At 41.6% G+C, this 14,436-nt stretch overlaps 1 protein-coding gene across 1 annotated transcript in view; it reads right to left on the bottom strand.

The window, feature by feature from the left end:
* Positions 1-12,852, bottom strand: part of ndrg4 (NDRG family member 4) — an 85,984-nt gene extending 73,132 nt beyond the window's left edge. The window contains exon 1 of the mRNA XM_034686787.1: positions 12,694-12,852. The gene's annotated coding sequence lies outside the window, so the exon portion shown is untranslated. The remainder of the gene's footprint in view (positions 1-12,693) is intronic.
* Between the last annotated feature and the right edge of the window lie 1,584 nt (positions 12,853-14,436).

Below are 14,436 nucleotides of genomic sequence, written 5' to 3'. Positions count from 1 at the left end.
CGCTCTGCTCCCCAGCTCTGGAACTCTCTCCCACCTGACCTCCGTAATACTGACTCACTCCCACATTTTAAATCCAAACTGAAAACCCATCTGTTTAAACTGGCTTACTCCATCTGACCACAACTCCTCTGTCCTTTCACTTAAAACTTTTTAAATTGTGTTTTATTTACTGTTTGTTATTTAAACTCTGTTTGTTTTTAATGTTGTAAGGTGACCTTGAGTGCCAAGAAAGGCGCCTATAAATAAAATGCATTACTATTATTATTATTATTATTAAGACACAGGCATCTGATTAAAAAGTCCTTTGTGGTTAGGAAGGTCCCTGAAGGAGTGAAATGACCCACAAGTGTCTGAATGTTGCCCATGATGAGACCTTTTTAGATTCTCCAAATGATACAGAGAGAAGCTTCATGGCTTCCTTTATTATCTCCTTCACTGCAGGATACTCTGGACCACCCTTTACAAAATGAGAGAAGAAAAAATGACCCAAAATTCTCTCCATCAACAGTATTAAAAGTAACAGACCTCCGGACCAAACATGTCAACGAGAGATCAACATGACAGGAGATGATTTGAAGTCATCTTCACTAAATAAACAACAACATGTTTTTAACATGAGTCTGGTCCTGCTGGAGGTTTCTGCCTGTTAAAGGAAGTTTGTCCTTGCCACTGTAACTTGCTAAATGCTGCAAAGTGCTCTGCTCATGGTGGATTAAGATGAGATCAGACTGAGTCCTGTCTGTAAAATGGGACTGGATCTGATCCTGTCTTGATGTTGGGTCTTTGTTAATAATAGAACATAGAGTACGGTCTAGACCTGCTCTGTTTGGAAAGAGTCAGAGGATAACATTTGTTGGGAGTTGGTGCTGTATATAGATATTGATTGATTGAAAAGATTCATGTACACAGAAACAGAGAAAGCGACCAAACTGGAGCAGCAGAGAGGTGCAAATGCTGTTGAACTAATGTGAGATCATCGGACGTCAGTGAGTGATCGGAATAACTCAACATACTGACACTGATTGGACATTGCTCTCCTTTGCCTTATCGGTTTGACGCACAGAAGAATGACACTATGCAGAAACTTCACTGCAAGCAAAGTGAGGAAAACTGGCACAGACAATCCACCAAGCATGAACATGTGGCAGTCAATGTAAGTTTAACTCTATCCACAAAAATGTGGATAAATGTTTCAGACGTCAAGTTAATCAGTGTACGAGTAACTGGGACAAGTTTCCAGGGGAGAATATTTCCCTTTGTTTTATATTTAAACACAACCAGTCTGCAGTACCTTTCACCATCCTTCTTTCTGGGAGGGGCAGATGTCTAAACTAAAACCAACTCCAAACCTTTATCTATTCTCAAAAAGACTGAGAGGTTTCCCTCATTTCCAATGTCGTCGAGATCACAGGCACATCAATCATTGTGCACAATCACACAATCATGCTTAAAACAATAGATGAATTAAAACAGATACAGCTTGAGACACAGTGGTCAGAGATCAAAGTCTTAAATTCTTCAAAAGAGGGAATGGATGTCAGCTTTAAAGTCTGTTGGAGGGTATTCCATGATTTAGGGGCATCAATGGAAAATGCTGATCGACCCAGTTCAGTATTAACTCAAGGGGCTTTCAGAATGAGCCAATCAGAAGAGCGAGTCCCGTAGGATCCATAATTCCATTCCAACAAGTCTGTAAGGTAGGTGGGAAGCTTTCCAGGAAGCGGTTTAAAAATATACAAAAGCCAGTGTTTGTTTCTCCTTTCTTCAAGAGAGGGCCAACCAACCTTCTCATACAGGACACAGTGATGGGTGTCATATCTGTCACCAGTTATAAATCTGAGAGCAGAGTGGTAAACAGAGTCCAAGGCTTTAGAGTTGAAGCTGCAGCATGTCTTTAAACCACATCACCATGATCTAAAACAGATAAAAACACTGCTTCAACAACTCTCTTTCTACAAGACAGTGGGAAGCTGGATTGATTTCTGTATAAGAAACAAACTTTCTGTCTTAACTTGGTGGAAAGAGTGTTTATATGGCTTTTGAATGTTAGATTCTCATCAAGCCATATTCCAAGGTATTTAAAATCAGGGATGCTTTCAACTTTAACAGCATTTAAAGTGAATATGTGCACATTTTCATATTCAATGTTTCTGGCCCTGGAGAACAACATGGATTTTGTTTTCCTTTCATTCAGTCCAAGTATAAGATTAATTAGTGACTGTTGAAGATGATTAATAGCAAGTTGCAAATTGTCCATGGCTATGAGATAAACGACAGCATCATCGGTCAAGCCATCCTGAGGGCTAAAATCACTGCTTTGTTATCGCTTACTGTTTTTTTTTTAACACAATTAGATTCCATCCTTTTCCTCTTATTCAGCTTATAAACTGAATATGGTTATAAAACAGATGTCACTTGGTAGTCAGAGCTGAAAGGAATTTGAGAAGTTGATAGGAAAACACACAAGTGTATTTTTATCTTGATGTAAAATGATCCCGACATGGCAGGATTCTATTTTTATTCTCTTCAAATAAACTAATAATTAAAGCATGTCAGATCTATGATCACGTTTCTATTTCAGTGCTGATCTTTACCCAGCTGTCCTTGGAAATCACTCTCTGTGAACAGCAATATGTTCTCACTTTTCTAAAGAAGAACAACCTGTCCTCTAAATGTAAAACTATGATTACAGGTTGAATGAAACCATCGCCCCTGGTGTGCACTCCTCCATTTAATAGACTTCATCTTTCAGTGACCACAGAGAGACCCAGAGCAGGCGTTCAGTAACCAATATGTCAGCAACAGAATCCACTTAGAGAATTGATCCCCTGCACTCTAACACGTCATGGCATCTGCTCTGGCTTTGAACACTTTCTAACCATCAAACTGCAGCATCACAACAGCTCGTCCTCTCTTAATTATCATCCCTTAAATACATAGACACTGTTATTTCACAACAGGGATGCAGTGATATGGATGCAGAGATGTGTGGAACATGCAGTTCCTCTTAGACTGACTCACACAACCACAGAGGACAGTCTGTACCTCAGCCAGCACTTCTGATGGGAAACTGTAATAGATAGCACACACTGAGGAGGAAATGTGTCTGTGTGAAGACAGGGCATGCTGCTGTGCTCCTCCACTCTCTGTGTGGAGTTATTTTAAAAGACCAGGGGGCAGAATTCAGTGAAATCTATAATAGGCAGTGTTAATTTTGACAGCTATTTTGGATTTAGTCTTAGTCTTAGTCTTTAGACGAAAATGCCTGTTAGTTTGAGTCACATTTTAGTCTTTTCAGCCCTTTATAGTTTTAGCCTAGTTTTAGTTGATGGACACTCAAAACATTTTAGTCTTTGAAACATCGTCACTCTTTAAATAATTCATGTAGTCGATCAGATATCGGTATCAGGGTTGAACCAAGTGTTAAAATCATCAACATTTCACTCCTTTAACACTTTTGCTTGTGTAATATCTTAAGTTAAATAATTGATCCTGTCCCTGCTAAAAAAGTCAAAAGAACACATTCTTGATGTGACCACTGACTGTATTTAGATTCTCTTGATTCACAGATAAATGCCATGAAAGGGCTCTATTGCACATTTACGACGGTCTTTGAAAGCACCTGCAGTGACAGGCGCACTGGACAGACAGTTCACGGCACTTTGAAATGCATCTGAATCTTTGATGACAAGGAGTTGATCCAAACTTACTAAATGTGTCTGATGTTTCACCAAACTGGAACAAATCAAGCTGAAGACGCGGAGCTTTTTACAGTTATAGCGGCAAATACGGCAAACGGCAGATGTCCCCCTTGGTTGTGTCTTTGTCACTAACACACACCGGGAGGTAAAAATCATCAATCAAACTGAGAGATGCAGGCAGGGAGAGCTAGTGACTAAGCTAACACTGTTAACCCCCAGATAATAACTCAGCCTGTCACAGGAATTAAGCGATTTTATCTTTAAAGATTAGACGCTCAGCGGGGAAAACATGGATTTTGAATGTTGGGCGGTCCGTCACTGAAGATTTTGTCTTATTAACAAAATCAAAACCTACATTCATCAGAGTTTTTATTATCAGTGAAGCACTTTAGCTCATCATAGTCTCATTTCATCATGAAAAAATGTGTCATTCACGAACATTTATCATCATAATTCCCGTTAACGTAATTAACACTGATAACAGCAACTGATAACTTCCTTATTGCCCTCTCCTCTTGGCATAAATAAGACCCTACTTTAACCATAATCTAAAAAACATGTTAGACTCAAACGGATACCTCCGGCCATGAGAATTGAAGCCAATGCGGAAGTGTTGAAAACTGCAGTTCATCGAGTGTCCAGTTTAGGCTGGCTCCGGAAGTACTGGAAACCACATACACACCCATTCAAAGAAGACGATCTTTACAGCAGAAATAAACATGTTTACAGCCTGGTTCAAAAAACCAGTGTAGTCTGGATAGATCATTTCTCGATCGACAGGTGTAAACACTGTAACTGTTAACGAGGAGGCTCAAAGGCCGCCTCTTACTTCACACTCGCTCGGCAACAGTTATGTTGAGTTCAACATTTCAAACATGGCTCCCTCCGGCGATCACCTTCAAAACAGCGCTTCAGAAACGGATGGATGACGTCACGGATACTACGTCCATTATTCATACAGTCTATGGTTAAACTGCTGCAGAAACACAGCAGTGCAACAGGACTACTCTCACGTTGTATATACTCTTATGGAAATGTTATCAGGATAATTGTTGTGCAAGTTGACACTAGTTCATGTTCATTTTTTATCTGCTTTTCTATTCCTCTTCAGTAGAGCCTCCAGCCTTCAGTCTCCAGCCCTTCATCACTGACATTTACTAAACCATGAATTACTGTATTCTACTGTAGAATTATAAGATAAGATAGTCCTTTACTCGTCCCACAACGGGGAAATTCAAGTGTCACAGTAGCAAAGTAGACAGGGCAAAAAAAAAATAAAGCAAACAAGAGCCTATAAAGTAACACTTATAAAAAAGTTATTAGCAATTAAAATTTAAATCAAAGAGGGACAAAATAAGCACATCTTGCACACACACACACATATATATATATATATATATATATATATATATATATATATATATAACTTTCGGGGCCAAAATTTTGAGAATGACACAACTATTAATTTTCACAAAGTCTGCTGTTTCAGTTTTTATAATGGCAATTTGCATATACTCCAGAATGTTATGAGGAGTGATCAGCTCAACTGCAATTAATTGCAAAGTCCCTCTTTGCCTTGAAAATGAACTTTATCACCAAAAACACATTTCCACTGCATTTCAGCCCTGCCACAAAAGGACCAGCTAGCATAATTTCAATGACACACAGGTGTCACACACATTAACACAGGTGTGGGTGCTGATGAGGACAAGGCTGGCGATCAATCTGTCATGATTGAGTGACTGGACACTTTAAAAGGAAGATGGTGCATGACACCATTGTTCCTCATCTGTTAGCCATGGTTACCTGCAAGGAAACACGTGCAGCCATCATTGCATTGCACAAAAAGGGCCTAACAGGGAAGTTTATAGCAGCGAGTAAGATTGCACCTCAGTCAACCGTCTATCAAATTATCAAGAACTTCAAGGAGAGAGGTTCAATTGTTGCCAAACAGGCTCCAGGGCGCCCAAGAAAGTCCAGCAAGCGCCAGGACCGTCTCCTGAAGGTGTTACAGCTGCGGGATCGGGCCACCACCAGTGCAGAGCTTGCTCAGGAATGGCAGCAGGCAGGTGTGAGTGCATCTGCACGCACAGTGAGGCGAAGACTTTTGGAGGAAGGCCTGGTGTCAAGGAGGGCAGCAAAGAAGCCACTTCTCTCCAGTAAAAACATCAGGGACAGACTGATATTCTGCAGAAGGTACAGGGACTGGACTGCTGAGGACTGGGGTAAAGTCATTTTCTCTGATGAATCCCCTTTCCCATTGTTTGGGGCATCTGGAGGAAGGCTTGTTCGGAGAAGACGAGGTGAGAGCTACCATCAGTCCTGTCTCTTGCCAACAGTGAAGCATCCTGAGACCATTCATGTGTGGGGTTGCTTTTCGGTCAAGGGAGTGGGCTCTCTCACAATCTTGCCTAAAAACACAGCCATGAATAAAGAATGGTACCAGAACGTCCTCCCAGAGCAACTTCTCCCAACTATCCAAGGGCAGTTTGGTGATGAAGAATGCCTTTTCCAGCATGATGGAGCACCTTGCCATAAAGCAAAAGTCATAACAAAATGGCTCGGGGAACAAAATATTAAGATTTTGGGCCCTTGGCCAGGAAACTCTCCAGATCTTAATCCCTTTGCAAACTTGTGGTCAATCCTCAAGAGGCGGGTGGACAATCAAAAACCCACAAATTCTGACAAACGCCAAGCATTGATTATGCAAGAATGGACTGCCATCAGTCAGGATTTGGTCCAGAAGTTGATTGACAGCATGCCGGGGAGAATTGCAGAGGTCTTGAAAAAGAAGGGTCAACACTTGCTTACTTATGAAATGCTTCTAATTGTATTTCATTATACCATAGAAACATCTGACAAAAACACCTAAAAACCCTGAAGCAGCAGACTTTGTGAAAATGTAATATTTGTGTCATTCTCAAAACTTTTGGCCATGACTGTATATCTATATATATATTATTGGTTATATAGTCTGACCACAGCAGGAAGAAAAGACCTGCGGTATCTCTCCGTGAGACACCGCGGGTGAAGAAGTCTGTCACTGAACGAGCTACTTAATGTTGTTATGGTCTCCTGGAGGGGGTGTGACGTGTTGTCCATCAGAGAAGAAAGCTTTGCTATCATCCTCCTGTCAGCCAGGAGGATGATAGTTACTATATATACTTATAGATACTTATAGACAGGTAGTAAGTGTAAAGCCAAGAAAATCTGCAGCTATGAAAACTCAGAAACTCACATCTAACTCTACGACCTGTCGGCTGAATATGTGGGTAAAGGATCCGACTTTCACGCTCTGATACACGGGGAGCATCCCCTAAAATAGAAGAGCTGAGGGAAGAGAAACACTGAACAAACACTAAAGTGAACTTTTCCTCATCCTCAAAAAGCTACACCTCTCTAAAACCAGACCAACCCTTTGGGGTCTGTCCTGATTCGTTCATAAACTCCTTCAAACGTTCAAACAGCTGCCTCACATGTACCGCTCATTACATCTGGACACTAAACTATAATAGTGTGGGTACAATTGCTCTGAGTATTGTACTGTTATTCAACGTGTCAGTTATATTGTAATGATATCAATAGAGTTCTTTAGATGGAGGAACTGTTATTGTAACGGCAGATTATGAATGAATGTGGGTGTGACCTGTGTGTGTAATTAAGGTCGTACGGGGGTCATTGTCTATTTAGGTAGGAACCTTTGTTGTGTGGTCAGGTGTTCCGCCAGGATGGTTATACAGTTTTTGACCGCTCAAGCAGCATGGTGCTGCGAGAGTTATGCGTGTCTGTTTGTCTGTGAAATGTCATGTTTTTGGACACTTTTGGAGCTCATATCACGAAAATAAACGGACAGAGAGTTCAACTGGGAAATATGACTCTGACTTTCATTCATCAATCACGGTAACCCAAGCACGTCAGATAGGTATTCCAGGTGCAGCGCCTCAGTGGCTTAAAGCTTTGGCTTGGCCTCTACAGTTATGTTCAGTTACCTGAAACCGGAACTACGTCAGTTGCCGTAAATTCTTGTTGTAGACTATTCTGTTGTTCTGATCGCTCGCCTGCTCGCGTGTGGACTCGGTAAGGTCTGGCCAATGTTAAAGCTAGGGTTGGTAGTGACGGAAAACTAGCATGAATTTGAACGTAGCATTTCCTCAGGACTTCGTCTAACCCCTCCCCCTCTCCCCTCGGAGCTCCTCCAAAACGACGCCCCCGCTCACATGCACGAGCGCCGCTGATTCGCGACCAGATGATGGTGACTGATTCAAAACCGGTCCTCAGCACATGGTTTGTGTTTTGCACTACGTCAACTCATGTCTCACTCAGCGGTAAGAAAACACCAAAACATTATAATAGTGAAAGTTAAAAACACAAACAAACATGAAATGTATGCTTTGCAGGAGGCAGGCAGAACGGCAGGACAGGATTTGATTGGTTTCATTATTTGGCTCCTGGTGGCAGGGATTGGTTGGTGTTTTCCCAGGTTTACTCCGGCTGTAGATAGAGGCTTTTCTTACCTCATTTTTAAGAACACATTATGTATTGATTATCATCGGGACATAAAGATCATTTTAACCAGTATAACAAAAAGTGTGTCTAAATCTGACTACCAACCCCAGCTTTAAATATGAGGAGACTGGAATTTCACCATGCAACTTGTCTAACAACATGGCGACCAGCAGAACTTCGTATCGCTGTTAATTAATGCCACACAAAATAAAAAAACAGCCTTCCATCAACTATTGGAGATCCTGCTCTCAGGTTTTGTAATTTGTTCTACATGAATCATGAACAGCAGCTTCATAGTAAGAGTCTCTGTTGGAACCTCGTTCATATCTGACTATAAAGTAAAATGTAACTCAACACACTTGTTAACTTTCATAACTTAGATGATAAAATAAATGAACACCAGCATGAATGAATAAGACCTTTTGTTTCTCACAGTGTCGTGCCTCATTAGGGCGAAGCTGCCACGGCTGCTGATTATCAGTGTTTTCACTGCATCATTAAGAGGAGTCGCTCTTAGCTTCTATAACTTTGCAGGTTTACATTCTGGTTACTTGATAGTCCAGTGTGTCTCATGCACTCTTAGAGCAAGCATGACAAAGCAATGGTACATGATGACTGAGGAATGAGGGCATGCTGGGAAGCCACTGCTGTCGTTGACTTAATGTTAGATCTCAGATTAAAGGTTAAAGTCAGACTGCTGCTCCGAGCTTCAGCAGTGAAATAAGTGATCGCTCACACAGGGTAAGAGCATTTGCATTGCTTTAGATCTGTCTGGAGCTGGAGGGGTCTGAAGTAACAGAAAATTGTTCATAATGTAACCATTAAGAGCACTTTCCTGGTGTTGAGGATTTTTTCTGAAAAAGAAATCTGTAAACAAACAAAGCATGAGTCACCTTTTATTTTTGAAAGCTGCATTCAGGGGCAGAGCTAAAAGCTGAGTTGAAAGCATTCAATCAGCTTAAAAGGACAGACAAATCTGATTCCATGCTACCCTTATTTGGGGCGCCTGGCATTGATAAAAATAAAACAATGAACGGTTGAAGGATTCTGAAGAGGGAGCTAATCACTGAGATTACACTCTCTCTAACGCTGTGTGTCTCCTGGCCACACAGCCTCGAAATATTGAGGAAGTTGTAGTTTCAGGGTCTGGCTTTGCTCCCAGCCTAAACCCTGATATCTGTTCCTGTATCTGCTCTGATCTGAGAACGACTGCTAATTAGATTTGTCAGATGGCAGATGGACCCTTGTCCTGTTTCTGTCCCATGCATGTTTGTTTAGATTAGATTAGGATTATTATTGAACTAAATGGCTTTGGCCCGTTGCTGCAGAATGAATGTGTGAACACTGGACTGACTGGTTGACGGAATGGAACGGATGGAAAAAATGCCAAAGATAAATCCACACAGGCTGACTACGGGAGGGACCTGTGCAGCACGGTATGGTACGTTATGGAGTGGCTTCACAATCCTACGTACATGGTCTGCAGGAGGCTCTGTGGAACCGTGCAGCCAGCCTTGGGAGGGAAGTTCCAAAACAATCCAGGCCCCATCTAGCAGCAGGTATAAAAATACAAGAGACAAGATCTACTGTACTGGTGTTGGTGCATTGCAGGTGCAAAGGCAGTAAAAGGAGGTAAAGAGTTACACTGAAGGAAGAAAATTCATGCACTTAAACTAAACAGAGCATACAGAAGTTATCTCTAGGAGCCTGTGGGGACGGCATGAACACATGGGAGAGAAAAGTAAAGGTTAACAGTGTATAAGACTGATGTTTGATGCTAGCTCAGCTGTGGTGAGTAAACATGGCAACGAGTAAATCTTGTAATAGAAGCAGGAAACTAGCACAGCAGATTATACAGCACATGAATAACTGGAGTCCTATTCCCTGACAGTTTAAAGCTAACAGGAGAAGAGATCTAACAGAAACATGAAGCAGAGGAAATATATTAGCATGCAAAACACATTAAATAACAACACCGCTTTTTCACTTGCAGTGCCAACCTCCATTGTTTAGCTTTGAAATGCCAGAGGGAGACGGGGGAGAGTCGGGGTGATGGGTTTGGGGTTTGGGGACTCTGAGGAGCAGAAAGAGCTGTTTCAATACAGAGAGGCCAAGAAAGAGAGCCAGTCTGCCGTGGAGATGTTCAGTGGTCTGTACTAATGAGAAAAATAATATACATTCATCACATTTTATCCAGGACAGCTCATTATATTACCTCTTTACCCTATTACATATTTAACACTTTTTATCTGAGTGAATGTGAATTATTACTGAGGGCCTGAAGTCCAAGAAAGTACATTTCTTACACCATCAAATGAGATATTAACCTGATTCCACAAGAAAATAACTGGTGCACATCATTTATTTAACTTGTGCCCACAGGATGAAAACTTGCTCCTAGTAGGTTATTATATTGTGTGCATGAGGTATTTCCTCGATAACTTTCTTAAGATCTTTGTGCACACAGTATAAAACAAAATGTGCCTTTTGGGACTTCAGGGTCTCTTTAAATTCTAAAGAAATAGCATCAAAGATCTACCTTCATAATGTCCTCAGAGCTTTTATATACCGCCTGATACTGGAACATCTTAATCCTTTATCCTATAAGAATACTGCTACACCATGTCCCTGTTTCTCCCACAAACTTTTCTGTCTCTCAGTAACTTTCCAAATAAAGAGATAACAATAAATGCTCAGCTGGAAACTCAATTAAAAACATTGAGCTATTTAAAGCCTGTTGTACCGGCTGTTTGAATCACAGCACAGTGTCTCAAACTGAGCACTATAGTTTTTTGTGCCTGTATTGTGACAGCTACAGGCTACAGCATCCCTTTAGCATGACTCGACATTGAAACATCAACCAGGATTCAGCCTGCGGTTGGAGTCCTAACTACTTTATTGTCACGCCACCTGTGTTGCCTTCTCGCCCAGGTCGTTATTGCAAATGAGAATTGGTTCTCAATTAACTCACCTGGTTAAATAAAGGTTAAATAAATAAATAAATAAAATAAAAACTCTACTATAATGCTTGATGACGTTACTTCAACACCTGCTGAACTTAAACTTTGGCTGCACTCGGTTTGGCAGCTAGCGTCTCTGGCTGCACGAGCTGAAGCAAACACTTTAAATAAAGATATTCTGATAAAACAATCATTTCTATTTGACTCTTTTTTGCACTCAAACTTGTTGGAGGTTCTTGTAACTGTTCGCTCGCTCACTCCAAAACCCTGTGGTCTGATCATGAGCTGAGTGGAGCCAGCTAACATTACTTTGTGGCTCCTACAGGAACAAAAGAGCGTGTTGCTCTTTATGAATCTATTTATAAACCTCGATCTGAGAAACAGACCCACTCCCAAAGGGAAGACAGGCTCAGCTTCAGTGGTAGTTTCATGTGCTAAAGATGAAGCGAGGCAGAGAAAATGGCAAAAAAAAACAACTTTTACAAAATCCCTGCAAAAAAAAAAGAGAACAGGTTGACAGAGCGGAGCGGTGCTCTGGATTCAACAGCAACATTATGTAAGAGCAGCAAACAAAAATGGGACATTGAGAGCATCGCTGTTCGACATAGCTTGAGAGTGAAACAACATCTGCTGTATTTAAGAATGTCATTATGCTCAGTTTCAGTCTAGTTCAATTACATCCTGATGAGCTTTATCATCATAAGATGTCATTAAATGTGACATTCTGTATAGAACAGGTGTTTCCACACATTCAACAAATCTGTGAGATCTGTTTGAATAATAAACCTTACTTCAACCATTGTGTCACTCCACATTACAGCAGCTTCAGGAAGATTTAGGGCACCACTAAAACAAGACTGCACCAAATGCAACCAATCTTTACGGCTCCCCCTTCTAAAGACTCATCACTCACTTCCCTCAGTCTCCTGAAATCCAAAGAAAACTGTCGTTGAATACTTTCCTCCCTTTTTCTACAGTTAAACATTAAAATCTAGAGCTGCAGCCTTCAAGTTCAAAGACTTTTACAAGAAGTAAAATGCACTGTGTTTCAGGCTGAACACTAGATTTGTCCCTCATTGTGCTCTGGTTGTACAACTTGTGTCCTGTAGGGTCAATAAATTAAATCAGATGGCAGTCTACGCTTTTCCTGCCACTGCAGATGCCGCCTATGGGAGGTGTAAAGTGTACTGTGTGTGTGTATGTGTGTGCTGTGTGAGCGTGCGTGTGTGTGTGTGGGAGGGGGGGGCTAGAAAAGTTTAGAGTACAAAGCCTCAGCAGCCGTATTCACACACTCTGTGCCAAAATCCTGTCCTCGCTTAAGCATCCTGCTGTGCTCTTACACAAATCAGTTAAAGCATATCGGAGCTTAAATCTCACCTTCACTGGACGGATTGAAGACAAGATTAAAATACATCGCTCAGATCAGCTTCACACAGAGATCATCTTACATATCAAACACTGGTTCAGACTCATTTTCAGGTAGAAACATAAAGAGCATGCTGTGGATGGATAAAGCCGTACTGTACCTGTGGTGTGGTTCAGAGCTTCTTCAGAGGGGAAAGTCGAGTTCAGCTATTGTTTCGTCTCTGTGTCTGTGTTTGTGTCCCTCAGGCTCCAAAGGACTGCTGAAGTGTACGTCGGCGAGTGTGTGTGTGTATCTGTGGGTGCACTAGGCGGAGAGAGAGAGAGGTGCAGACTCTCTCTCTCTCTCTGTATCTCCCTTCCCTATCTCCCTCCCCTTCAGATGATAAACAGAGAGCACGTGGCTTCACCAATGATGCAGTGCACTGATGATCGCAGCAACGTAAAGAGACAAAGAGAGGGAAGGAAGGAGAGGAAAGAAGGACAAGGAAAAAGGAAAAGAGTTGTTTTCACATAATGAGATGTGTGTGAATGTTCTCTCTCTCTGTATGTGTGTGTGTGTGTGTGTGTGTGTGTGTGTGTGTGTGTGTGTGTGTGTGTGTGTGTGTTCGTCCTGCTCTTGACAGCAGGTCACTGCAGCTCTGAGCCGGCCAGAGTAACTCACACCTTTCGAACATGTTGACAAAATGGTAATACAATCATCCTGTTCTCCAAACAATAACCTCCTATTAACATCCTCACAGACACACACACGCACGCACGCACGCACGCACGCACGCACGCACACGCACACACACACACACACACACACACACACACGTACAGCCTGTGTCTGGTCAAAGCAACGATCAGATGCACTGACCATGTTTGGGTAACTGGGGCATGAAGTAATGGGGACACTGATAACAACATCCATGTGTCTCTAACACTGTAGACCCTCCTCGTTGGATACAGATCTATAGTGAGTTATTTCAGGACTACGAAGCTCTCAACATGTCAACCTTTTCAAACATTGTTTTTCCAGATCAGTTCTGCAGGATTTTCTTGGGTTTGATCTACTGTGTGCACATTTGGTGTTTTTGGAGTTAATCAAGCAGCTGTTTGCTGCATTATTTGACTTCCGTGTATGCCCTGATGGGGGAGATCTAGCTTTGTTTCTAACATTGTTGCAAAGATGAAGCTTTACATTTCGTTTCAACCGCGGGCTGAAGTCCTGGGTAGATTGTGCAAATCAGGTCAGTGACGTATGGAGAAAAAGAAAGTAAATGCACTACACCACCAGACCAGTAGAGGGCAGTAAAACAAAGACGAATGCCATTCATCACAGATAACACCATAGAAGCAGACGGACAGGCAGGTATCATTATGAGCAACACAACAGTTAGCCTGTTAGCATGAAGAGACTCAGCTGGCTCTGTTTTAGATGGTGCTATATTTCATCACAGATGGATTCACTGAATCAACACGTGAGAGGAGATAAGCTCGAGTAGCAAAGACGTTTCAACACGGCTTTAAAATCCTTTTGAACTCAAAAAGCCGTGGCAGAGATCGGACAGTGTTTTGGTTTAAACAGCAACCCTGTTAACTGGAGACTTTCAGCCGGATGCATCCCTCATAAACGTCTTTAGACGATCATTAAATATGTGATGAGGATATTTTGAAATCTTAATAAAAACTAAACTAGTTAGCATTCCCAGGAACTCTCCAGTTTACAGGGTCACTTTTAAAACCGTAACACCGGGAGAGACGCATTCATGGTGGGCTGAGAGAAGACTACTGTTACAAGCTGCTAAATCAAGAGAATCACAGCTTCTTCTTTTGAAAAGTACACACACATACAAAAAAGATAGAACAAATAAAAACTAATGAAAGAAAGAGAAATCAAGTGAATCACAGATGTGTGTGAT

This window comes from Notolabrus celidotus, chromosome 6 (assembly GCF_009762535.1).
Source record: "Notolabrus celidotus isolate fNotCel1 chromosome 6, fNotCel1.pri, whole genome shotgun sequence".
Taxonomy (NCBI): domain Eukaryota; kingdom Metazoa; phylum Chordata; class Actinopteri; order Labriformes; family Labridae; genus Notolabrus; species Notolabrus celidotus.
The sequence above is the reverse complement of the archived record's forward strand: the minus strand, read 5'-3'. Positions and strand labels throughout refer to the sequence as shown.